Below are 12,530 nucleotides of genomic sequence, written 5' to 3'. Positions count from 1 at the left end.
AAAAGCCCAGATCAAGTACTAATGCTCCAAAGAGGACACTGAGGCCTGGAAAGGTTCAGGGATGGTCATAAATTCTCAGCTTTATAAAACAGCGGGGCTGACTTAATGTCATATGTTCTCACTATTTTATATATGTTTCTGGTATAAAATATTTTGGAAATTTTGATTAGTTTATTAATATTTCTTGGAAAACTTGAGGTGCAAATGAACCTGACAACATAAAGAGACCAGACCTGGAAAGATGAATTCAGCTCATTTCAGTCAATGATATCCAAGTCTCTTCATTCCAAGGTTAATATTCTTCTGAGGCCAACAAATATTTGGTCAATAAATGAATAAAATGATGAGTAAACAATTTTCTTAATAGATGCCCTTCACAGGAAGAATTCATTCCCTTCGGATCTTTTCTGTGTTCTCATCTGCTTCCCCTCAACCATCACATGGTCAAAGTCAATGTTTTAAAAATTCTTCTTCACACTCTCCATGGAAAAACTCTTATTTCAATGGATGTCTTAAAAAAAAAAAAAAAAAGCAAAAAAAAGAGAGAGAGAGAGAGAAAAGAAACAAAAAAAAAAAAAAACCCTCATTTCTCTGGCCTTCCTTTATGACTTTCAAGAACCACCTATGTACTCAGGAGCCCCAAATATATGATGATCCCAACCTGAAGCCTCTCTGTTGGGCTCAGGATCTACATCTAACTGGCCAGCAGGTATCACCCAGACAGCCAAAACACCTCCCACCCAACATGTCCAACACTGAACCCTGAACTCATGCTACTTTCCAACCTGTTCGTTCTCCATTTCAGCGAATGACAACAAACACCCACCCCGTTCCTTGAACCAGAAGCCCATACTTTACATTGTCTCTCTCTCCTTCCAGTTCCAATGCCTCCATCTTGATTCTCACACCTAAGTCACTGTTCCCTTTCCATGTCCATCGTGCCTACCAGGTCACCTAGACTACCACAATAGCCTCCAGAGTGTCTCCCCAACTTCAGACTTATCCCAACCTTCACCCTCCCCCCGACCAAAGGAAAATATATATATATATTTTAAAGTAAGCTCTAGCCTAACATGGAGCTCAAACTCGGGACCCTGAGATCAAGAGTCACATGCTTTATGCCGTACCCCGAAAGGGATATTTTTTAAATGCAGAACTAGTCGATATATCCCAAGACTTAACATTCTCCAGGGGCATCCCTCGCCCTTAGGGCACAGTCCAAACTCCTGTAACGTCCTGTATGATCTGACCCTTGCCTACTTCACCAGCTTCTGCGCCCATGACTTCTCACCTCACTGTGCTCTCCAACCACACTCCGGCGACGCTGGCCTTCTGCAGATGCCTGAGTGGATTTGGCTTCCTGCTCCTCCACCCATGCTTTTGGTGTGGAGAAAATGTATCCAACACAATCACCCTGATCCTTTGCCTCGCTAACTCTTACCTTCCAAAGCTCAGCTTAAAATTCACTTCCTGGGAGAAGACTGCCCTGAACACCATATCTGGGGAACACCTTTTATTAATTAGTTTCAGAGGTAGAATTTAGTGATTCATCAGTTCCATGTAATACCCAGTGCTCACGGCATCAAGTGTCCTCCTCAATGTCCGTCACCCAGTTACCCCACCCCCCACCCACCACCCCTGCAGCAACCCTCAGTTTGATTCCTAGAGCTCAGCATCTCTTGGGATTTTTCTCCCTACTTTCATCTTGTTTTTCCCTTCCCTTATGTTCATGTTTTGTTTCTCTGCATAGAAGTGACATCATACGATATTGTCTTTCTGGGACTGACCTTATTTCACTCAGCACAATACCCTCTAGGTCCATCTGCATCATTGCAAATGGCGAGATAGCGCTCTTTCGGACGGCTGCGTAATATCCCATCGTGTATACACACCACCTCTTCTTTATCCATTTATCTGCTGGTGGACATCTGGGCTCTCTCCATAGTGTGACTATTGTGGACATTGCTGCTATAAACATTGGGGTGCACGTGCCCCTTCAAATCACCATGTTTGTATCCTTTGGATAAATACCTGGTAGTACAGTTGCTGGGTCGTAGGGCAGTTCCATTTTTAACTTTCTGAGGAACCTCCATACTGTTTTCCAGAGCGGCTGCTCCAGTTTGCATTCCCACCAACAGTGTAAGAACGTTTCCAGGGAACACTTTTGCTCCTCACCTGACTTGACCTCCCTTTGGCACATGCCACACAAAGCACACTCTCCTTGCATTCTCCTCACACCTCTTCCTCTGCTCTCTGCATGGCTCCCTCCTCTGACTTACCTGGCCCTCCCCTCTCTCAGTCCCTCTTGAAGCTCCTCCTCCTTCACCACTTCTTAACTTGTTATTTTTTGGGGTTCTGTCCTCAGCCCTCTGTCACTGGAGACACCTTCTCTGGCCAACTTCCTGCCCTGTTGAGATTTCAGCCATTCCCAGCGTCTGATGGCCCCCAAACCTGCACCTCTAGCTAGAGACGCCCATTTTCAACCGTCTACTGAACATCACCGCATGTCCAGCTGGGGCTTCAAAGCCAACATCATCTCCCCGCCAGAAGCCAAATTTGCCCAGCTCCATCCTCACCCCTGGTCTACCATAACGCCCATATAATTGTTCTTGTATTTCCTGCAAGATCCTTACCTGACACCATGTCTTTACTCCAGGCATGCTTTCTGCCACCCTTTCTTAAACTGGGATGTGTTACTATTCACCCTTTAGCTCAGCAGTTAGGAAGAGTACCTTCTACTTTGTCACTCCATTCATAGCAGGCACATGTTTCTTAAGTTTCATTTCAAGGTGACAGAAAAGTTGCAAGAATAACCCAATTAACCCAAGTATATGCTTCCCTTGGATTCGCCAGCCGTGAGAACATTTTGCCACATCTGACTGATGCCTTTCTCCATGCGCTGATTACAAATATGACTGCTGAACCATGGGTAATTGGCCGACATCATGGCCCCTCACCCCTCAAAACTTCAGTACGTATCTCCAAAGAGCATGTTCATCCCTTTGCATAAAACAGTCAAATTTAAGGACTTTGACAATGACATCATAGCACTCACCGATTACCTCGGGATTGTTCCCAGGAGCCCCTGTACCTGCCTCACGTGTTGTCGAGCACCTGTCGAGCAAAGGGTCCTCAGCCTCTCTCGGACTTTCCTAACATCAGTGACGAGATGAACAGACACACGGCTCCTAACGTGGTGCACTGAGAACCCAACAGCTCTCGCAGAGCATGACCATGGATGCCAGAAAGGATTCAGCTCCGTCTATGAGGGAATGCTGGACTGGACATACCCCAGCTGAGGGACGGTCTATGAGCTGGGCCCTTTCTAGGCACATTGCTCTCATTCCTGCCTAAGGGCCACTAGCTGCCCCTGGGATGACTGAGAACATTCCTTCTTGGGATCATTCACAACTCAGCACAAACCTCTCCTTAGGGCGCCCTCTCTACCCGCCCTATCCAAAGTAGACCTCACCCTCAGCCCAGCCCCCCTCGATCTTGATACCCTGCTTTAGCTTCTCGTTAAAGCATTTCCCACTCTCTTTTTTACCCTAAATTACCTTGCTTACCTATTCACTTTTTTGTTATCTATTTCCCCCAAAAGAATACAACTTTTCTGAGAGCAAGACCTTATCTAAAACAGCGCCTGTTTGGGACACCTGGGTGGCTCAGTCAGTTAAGTGTCTGACTTTAAGTCAGGCCATGAGCCCAGGATCATGATCGCAGGGTCCTGGGACCAAACCCCACCTTGGGCTCCCTGCTCAGTGGGGAGCCTGCTTCCCCCTCCTCCCCATTCCTGCTCTCTCTCGCTCGCTCTCCCAAATAAATAAAATCTTAAAAAAAAAAAAAAAAAGGAAAGAATTTCTGTATCTTCAGTTCCTAACAGAAAGCCTAGGATGCAATGCAAGATTGCCAAAATAGGTGACGAGCACGACGTGTGGCTCACTAAGCAGAATACTTCTGACTGGGGTTTCCTCCCAACTCCTCACTTTCGATCACTCCAAATGTTCACAGGATGTCAGCATCAAGACTTCCTCTTCCTATTCCACTTCTTTTACCCTGAAGTAGGAGAGACTTAGGGAAATGTGACAATTATACTCAAATATAAATATGTGCACGAATAGTGAGGTTAAGCTATAATGGTCTGACCATGCTGAGAAATTAATTTCTGTACGAAGTTTAACAGGAAAGATTCAAGAAGGAAATCACAGGATAAATTCAAAGAAAAGGAAGTTATTTCAGTTGCTCGGGAATATAAGGTATATATTTGGCCTTGTAACCAATATTTAAGACATTTTATTCAAGCACTCTCTATACATGTCAAGAGAAAAGTCATGATCAATAGCTACACTAGTGTCAGTAAGAAAAATATAGTGCTCTTGTCCCACTTCTGCAACGCCTTGGAAGTTCTCTGCCTTAGATCTAAGCCACCAAAGCACCAATTTCTAAAGGGAAAAAAAAACTGGAAGCAAAACAAAGAGGGTTGAAAAAGCACACTTTGGGTAAAGTACATAGCATAAATAATTCCTAGTACAGCGAGCATTACTCCCTTTTTCCAGTTAAGTTTGTCCTTGAACATAGAAGAAGACTTTATTATGAGTCAACTTAATTCAAGTACAAACCAAGAAGCACTCATTACTGTTTCAAATACACCACACACTGTATTTGCTGACATTAACTAAACACATGCTCATTTTAAAATATGCAAACAAAAACGTGCCCTGCTTGGTGTCCAAAAAGCTTTCCTACTGGTCCTTAAAATGCTTTCTCTCAGGCTGCGTTCTAAAGCCAGGGGGTCAAAGAATGATTAGGTACCAGGAGAAACCAAGTGTTGGGAGTTAAAATCAACAAAGTGAGATACACAAATGAATCAACTGGTTATCATTTATTTTTTTTTCAAACACTTAATTCTGAAATCATTTTAGACTTAGGAGTGCCTGGGAGCGCCTGCCTGCCTTCGGCTCAGGTCATGATCTCAGGGCCCGCATTGGGCTCTCTGCTTGGCAGGGAGCCTGCTTCCTCCTCTCTCTCTCTGCCTGCCTCTTTGCATACTTGTGATCTCTCTCTGTGTCAAATAAATAAATAAAACTTTAAAAAACAAAAAAAGTTTTTGAAATCATTTTAGACTTAGAGAAAAGTGGCTATATCTGTATATCCTTTACCCAGATTCCCCAACATTAATAACTAGGATAAGCAAGGTACATTTATTAAAACCAGGAAACTAACATTGGTAAAATACTATTCACTAAGCTACCAGTCTTTCCACTAATGTTCTCTTTGTGGTCCAGAAACCAGTCTAGGTCCCCACATCGCATTTAGTGTTGTGTCTCCTTAGTGACCTTGACACTTTTGAGTACTGTCAGCTATTTTATAGACAATTCTTCTAGCTGGGTGTGTTTAATGTTTTTTGATCACACTGTCATCATTTGCTTTTGATAACAGAAAGTCCTTACTTATTTACAAGAGAAAAACATGTAATTACTGATCTAGTTCAACCCCTACCAATGGAGTACATTTTCTAGGATTTTTGTCCAATTAATTAATTCCTAGTCTAAAGGCATCTTTTTCCCTTGGACAAAGAGAAAAAGGCATCCTGTTAACTTCCACAGCCAAATCCCAAATATCTTATACACTTTAATTCTTCTTCACAATGACTTTACCAAGTCTGTGTCTTCAGTTTTTTTAGTAGCTCTCTTACCAAATTTTTGCCTGGTTGCTATTCAGATAGTAAGAGAGGTATGCTGAAGAAGTACTAGTCTAATTTGGGTTCATCTATATGTCCTTAAAGATTTTTGTTCCTGTCAATTTTTATCTTGCATATTTGAACACCAAGTATTGATGCCATGTTATTGCATATACATTTAGAATCCTTACACCTTCCTGTGAATGACAATTTTTATTATTATTAGATAGTGAAATAATTTGTATTGTGACTCTCTTTACCTCCGGTAATGCATTTTTGCCTTAAAAGTATTATATCTAATCAGCTTTCTTTTGCTTATTTCTTGCCTGATGAATATTTTTTAAAAATTTATTTATTTATTTTAGAAAGAAAGACAGTTGGCAGCAGAGGGTGGGGGCAGAGGGAGAGAAACATAAGCAGACTCCGTGCTAAGCCCAGAGCCCATGTGGGACTCGATCTCACGACACTGAGACCAGGACCTGACCCAAAACCAAGAGTCAGATGCTCAACCAACAGTGCCATCTAGAAGCCCCATGCCTGATGAACCTTTTTGTACACTTTGCTTTCAACTTCTCCATATACTTTTGTTTATAAGTCTTTCATAAATACCATATACCTAGATCAAAAAAAAAATCAATCCGACAATTTTGTCAGTTAACTGAGCATTTCGTCCATTCTCCTTTATGGTAATGCCTGCTATATTTATATTTACATTTATTTTCCCTGCTATATTTAGATTTATATTTCCACCGTCAGTTTGGGTTTTGTTTTTTTCACTACTTTTTCTGTTTCTTTTTCTCTTTCTTGGCTTTTTTTGGGAGCTTTGGGCTTTTTTCTTTATACCTAGAATAAGGAGGCTTCTAACTTAAATTCATATAAAGATGTGTGACTAGAGTCATATCTTTCCTTTTTTTTTTCCTTTTTTTTTTAAGATTTTATTTATTTATCAGAGAGAGAGGGGGGGAGAGAGCGAGCACAGGCAGACAGAGAGGCAGGCAGAGGCAGAGGGAGAAGCAGGCTCCCTGCTAAGCAAGGAGCCTGCTGTGGGACTCGATCCCAGGACGCTGGGATCATGACCTGAGCCAAAGGCAGCTGCTTAACCAACTGAGCCACCCAGGTGTCCCGAGTCATATCTTTTCTTAAACTTGAGTTTGATTAGGAGGTGGGGGAACAAAAGAGGAAACAAGAAGAGGGAAGAAATGATTCTTCAAAAAGTAGAAATGGAAGGGCGCCTGGGTAGTTCAGTCGATTAAGCATCTGCCTTAGGCTCAGGTCACGATCTCAGGGTTCTGGGACTGAACCCCACATGCTCCTCCCTCTTTCTCTGCACCTCCCCCTTCTCATATCTTCTCTCTTTCTCAAATAAATGACTATCTTTTTTTAAAAAAACTATTTTTAAAAAGTATAAATGGATACCACCTCATACCCATTAGGATGGCTGCTATGAAAAGAAAAAAGATAAAAGGAGGGAAGCAGGAAAGAAAAATATAAGTGTGGACAAGGATGTACAGAAATTGCAACATTTGGGCATTGCTGATGGCAATGAAAAATGGTCTAGCTACTATGGAACCCAGGATGGTAGCGCCTCAAAAAATTAAAAATGGAATTGCCATTATCATCCAGCAATCCCAACAGAATTGAAAGTAAGGTCGTGAGCTATTTGTGCAGCCACAATCAAAGCGAATTCACTAGAACCAAAAGGTGGAAACAAGCCAAGTGTCTATGCACAGATGAATGGATAAACAAAACAGGATATACACATATAATGGAATATTATTCGGCCTTAAACAGAAATGAAATTCTGCCATGCTAAAAGATGGATGAGTTTTGGGGACATTATACTAAGTAAATAAAGCAGTCACAAAATCACACTGTATGATTCCCCTTACATGAGGTACCTAGTGTAGTCAAATTCAGAAACAGGAAATAGAATGGTGGTTTCCATTGCCAAAGGAGAGAAAGGAATGGGGAATTATGGGTTAGTGGGTACAGAGTCCCAGTTATGCGGGATAAAAAGGGCTCTAAAAATAAAAAAGAAAACAGTTCTAGACATGGACAGTGGCAATGGTTGCAAAATAATAGAAAGGTAATTACTCCACTGTACCATGCACGTAATATGGGTAAGGTGGTCAAGTTTATGTTACACGTATTTTTTCATAATTTTTTAAAAAATGGAAATAGTGGGGAAATAAAGGGAAAACTGACTTTCCTTCCTTCATCATTATCGATGACCATCTCCAGGGCCAATGCCCTGATGACCTACAGATGATACAGTTGATAAACAGAGTTGCTATTTATATTTTCTTCTCACAACAACCCCATCAGACAGTTAGTTCACCTGTTTCACAGAGAGGCAAGAGACTTGCTCAAAGCCCCAACAGTGCTATTTACCGGAGACTCCACTTTGGTTCAGGTCTTCTAGGTATGTGAAAACACTGAAAGAGCAAAGCCACAGAAAGTCTGTACCCTCTGATCTCAAATGCAATCACTTCTTGCCAAAGGACTGCTGTAGCTTTTTGCTCACTGGTATTATTTTAATAATTTAGTAACATCTTTAGGCTTTCACACCTTCTTTCTGCTTTTTTCCCCATGCCTTATTTCAAATGCACAACAAAGTTACACTGTTCTGCTGGAAGTTCTACTTGTAAATTTCGTGAAAGCATGTTTCCCTCTTCCCTGCTTGAGCTGTTAAATTTCAAGTCATGTAACATTGCTCTCAGTATTCATCATGTTTTCTAGCCTAGTAAAGGTCTGCTTATGATTTGATGAGAGGCAAAACCAACTTGAGAAAAATGCCACATTAAATCTGGGTCATGGGTGATACCCACGGAAGCCAACTGTTTCTGTATCTGTTTTTCTTGATTGTGAACTCTTGATTCTTCACTGAGAGCAGAAACTGTGAAATTCATTTTTTTAATCCTCAGTACCTCATACAAAGCCTCAATTACTGATTGCTGAGATGGTGACTGAGGTCTTATTAATGGAGGTGTCAGCGATGACAGGCGTGGAGTCGATGCCAAGTCAAATTCCAAAAGTTATAGAGAATAAGAATAGCTAATATTAATAAGCACTTACCCTCTCAGTCTGTTGGATGGATTAAATATATTAACTGTGAAATCCCAAAACTATCCTATGTGGTAAGGACTCTGATCCCATGACTTCAGATGAAGGAACTACAGCTCAGAGACATGAGCAATTTTTTTGCCCGTGTGTCATCACAGATAATAAGGGATATAATCAGGATTGCTTGAACCCAAAACTAGAACCTTTGGTCTCTGCAGCATTCTGTGTCCTCATAGAGTTGCACAGAATTGTATTTTAGTCTGTTTTTCAGTATATGATGGTGCAGTAGGAAAAGGACTAAACTTACAAAAGAAACATTATTTAAGTCCAGCTACAGCAGTCGCTAACTAAGCAAACCATTTTCACATCCATATAATGGGAAATTCTTACTTTGCCTACCTGAGTTATAAGATTGTCTCAGATGAAGTATTTAGCAAACCGAAAAAATAACTTTAATAAATGCTGCTCTATCAGTTTCTACTTCTAGTGTAAGATTTAGGTCTTTCGGGTCAATTAAAATCTTGGATTTGGTGAATATTTTCCTCTTTTTTAAAAAAGATTTCGTTTACTTATTTAGTAAACGAAAGATTACATGTGCGTGCAGGGGGAGAGGTGCACGAAGGGAGAGCCAACTCTGAGCTGAGCATGGAGCCCCACTCGGGTTCAATCCCATGACCCTGACATCGCGACCTGAGCCAAAATCTAAGAGTTGGACACAATCAACTGAGCCACCCAGGCGCCCCAAATATGTTCCTTTTATGTAGTTAGTAAAATTTATCTTAAAAATCTCCACATGCATCGATAAGATTATTCAATATGATCACATATTTATTGCCAAAACTTTTCTTTTTTCACTTTTACTATGGTAAACTCTGGCAAATACCACCAATCAGGATCACTAAAAGTGGGACAAAGTGACATCACATACCTCCTGGTTTGACACATTGAGACATACCACTTTATAGTATTTCTACCAAAAATCTAGTTATATGTGCTGCCAAAGTGAGCAGTCTACCAAAAATCTAATGAAAAACAATCAGATGAACTCATTCTCAAGACAAATGACCCAGACTCCATAAAAATATCAGTATCATCAAAGACAAAGATTGAGGAACTATTTCAGGTTTATAGAGACTAGAGACACACAACTAAATATAAAGCATGATCCTGACATGAAAAAATATTCTGCAGTAAATGGTATTATTGGGACAATTGGCAAAATTTTTGTAGCTAGTGTACATTAGGTAAAGTTACTGCAGCAATGTCAAACATCCTGGGTTTGATCACTGCATTTTGGCTGGAGAATGCCCCTGCTCTTAGGAGATACCTACTAGGATATTTGGGAATGAAGGGTCACAATGTCTATGATTCACTTTCAATTGTTTCTCCAAATTTAAATAATATAAAAATACTAAAAAAACTTATGCATGGCTAATATTCTTTTTTTTAAGATTTATTTATTTGAGAGAGAGAGCACGAGTGGAGGAGGGGCAGAAGGAGAGGGAAACAGACTCCTCAAGCCGACTCTCACTGAGCACAATGATGTGGGGGGTTCCATCCTAGGACCCTAAGATGATTACTTGGGAAAATCGAGTGTCAGTGGCTCAGCAGACTGAGCCACCCAGGTGTCCCTGGACTAATATTCTTAATTCACAGAGGATACCATATCAGGATAAAATTTGCAAATGTCAAATGGGAAAAAAAATACTTTTTATTTGCATAATATATTACTAATTTTCCTCAATAAGCCAGGAATCAAAGAAATCGAAATATAGGTCAAATATAAGGCAGCAATCAAAGCTTCTAAATATTAGCAGAATCCCTATAACGTTTTGGAGAATCCACCCCATGTTTTGAATCAAAGAGTGTCCCCAGAGATTTCTGTGGCAGTATGGTTAGGCTGAGGACAACTCTCAGGTCAGCAGCTCTGCAGAGCACAATCCCTTCCCTATCTCTGGCAACACCCCTAGTACACTGTGCCTGGTGGGACCCTGATGCCAGGTCCAAAATGGGATACTTAACCTGGGCTCAGCCAGCCCTAACTTCGTGTGTGTGTGTTTGTGTTACAACATATCCGACGCCCCAAGTCCCTAGTGCCTAAGGAACTGAGCAAATGGATCCAAGGACAGCTGAGTGACTGTTTCTACGGTGACCAGCAACAAAACGGCCAGCGACTTTGCTCAAGACCATCATTAACCCGACCACACCAGACTTTGAAGAAATTGCTCTCAATCACTACTTAGGCAAGGAGTGTAAGTTACACGAGGCGGGGGGCGTCGCGGGGCACCTACAGGAGCGGTCTTCCCAACTTCGCCGTTTACATGGTCCGAGAAGCAAACCGGTGCCCGCTAACACCCAGACGCACTTCCCCAACTCTCGCCCAGCCCATAACTTCCTAAAATTAACCGGCCGCTGGCAGTCCCCGCGCACCCCCAAGGCGGAGCCATACCCACCACGAGGCCCCCGCGCACTGGGAAGAAGTTTGCAACCGCCCGGCGGCCGTGCAGCCCCGGTGCTCGGTGCTCGGTGCTCGGTGCTCGGTGCTCCGCGCTCCGCGGCCTTCCGAACGAGCCCGGAGCGCGGCCGGCGGGCCGGGACGTACCTCGGGCGCGGGTGGCGAGGCGGGGCAGCGGCGCGGCAGGTCCCGGGTGGGCGCACGGCTCCCGGCGGGCTCCGAGCGCAAGCGGCGGGGGCGGGGGCGGGGAGCGCGTGCGGGGGCGCGTGCGGGGGCGGGGGCGCGTGCGGGGGCGGGGGCGCGCGCGTCTCCTGGGGCAACTAGTCAACAGGCGCGGGCGGCGCAGCCCGGACGCCCGCGGCGCTGGGGCGACCTGGAGGCCCGCCGGGCTGCGTACTCGTGGGGCGGCCCCGCAGCCTTGGGCCTCTGCGACGCGTCCCCGGCGTCGGACAGACCCGCATCCTCCCGACGGTGGCCTCCGGCGCGCGGGCGGCGCGGGCGGCTTCGGCGGCCCCGGCGGCCGGGTCTGGCCAGGCCTCACCTTGGCTGAGCCGCAGACACTCGCCAGAATGCCGGGGTTCCCGGTGGGAGAGGCCGGTCTTCGCCGTAGAACTCCCCCGCGAGCGCGATTCCAGGTCTTGTCCTTCTGCCAGGCATGCACAAGTGACAGCGAGTGTTCGGTGTTAGGGTCAACGTTACCGTGCTAGCGCACCAGAGCTCTAGGACTGCGCTGACACAAAGGTGAAGAGCATTTATTTAGCACCTACTGTGTGCAAACGCTCCGCTCCTTCGGGCTCCAGGGCCGGCTTCGAGGGCGTGTTGGCTGTGCGGTTGCACAGGCTCTGTACTCAGAACAGAAGAGTCCCGCGCTTGATTTTACGTTCCAGCCTTGACATTCCTAATGACTTTTGTACACCGGACCCTACACTTTCATTTTGTACTGGACTTTGCAAATTTAGTAGCTTGTCCTGGGGAGGGAGCCTTCTTCCTTCTTGCATTTGACCTTCTCAACAACCTGAAGGAAAATGTTAAGTGATAGTAATACTAGTGTTAGTATCACCCATTGTTTCTAGTTACATGTTCCTACCAGAGCTGCTCCAAGTGCTTTCCCGGTGTGATCTCGTTGAATAAACAAGATTATAAAGCGGACATTAGAATAATCCATTTTTAAGATAAGGAAACAATCACAAGGGGATAAAATAAATTATTCATGCAAATACAGCTGGCCAGGGGCAGAATGGGGATCAAACCCGAGACGGTAAGACCCGAGCACAGAGAATCTGAGTATCCTGCCTAAGATCCCGGTCTTTGCAGCAGAACCTAAAAATGGAA

General features: G+C 43.8%; 1 protein-coding gene across 1 annotated transcript in view; it reads right to left on the bottom strand.

Moving 5' to 3' along the window:
* CCDC170 (coiled-coil domain containing 170) overlaps positions 1 to 11,338 on the bottom strand; it is a 98,333-nt gene extending 86,995 nt beyond the window's left edge. The window contains exon 1 of the mRNA XM_059401272.1: positions 11,197 to 11,338. The gene's annotated coding sequence lies outside the window, so the exon portion shown is untranslated. The remainder of the gene's footprint in view (positions 1 to 11,196) is intronic.
* Between the last annotated feature and the right edge of the window lie 1,192 nt (positions 11,339 to 12,530).

This window comes from Mustela nigripes, chromosome 5 (assembly GCF_022355385.1).
Source record: "Mustela nigripes isolate SB6536 chromosome 5, MUSNIG.SB6536, whole genome shotgun sequence".
Lineage (NCBI taxonomy): Eukaryota > Metazoa > Chordata > Mammalia > Carnivora > Mustelidae > Mustela > Mustela nigripes.
This window is presented reverse-complemented; position numbering and strand designations above follow the sequence as displayed.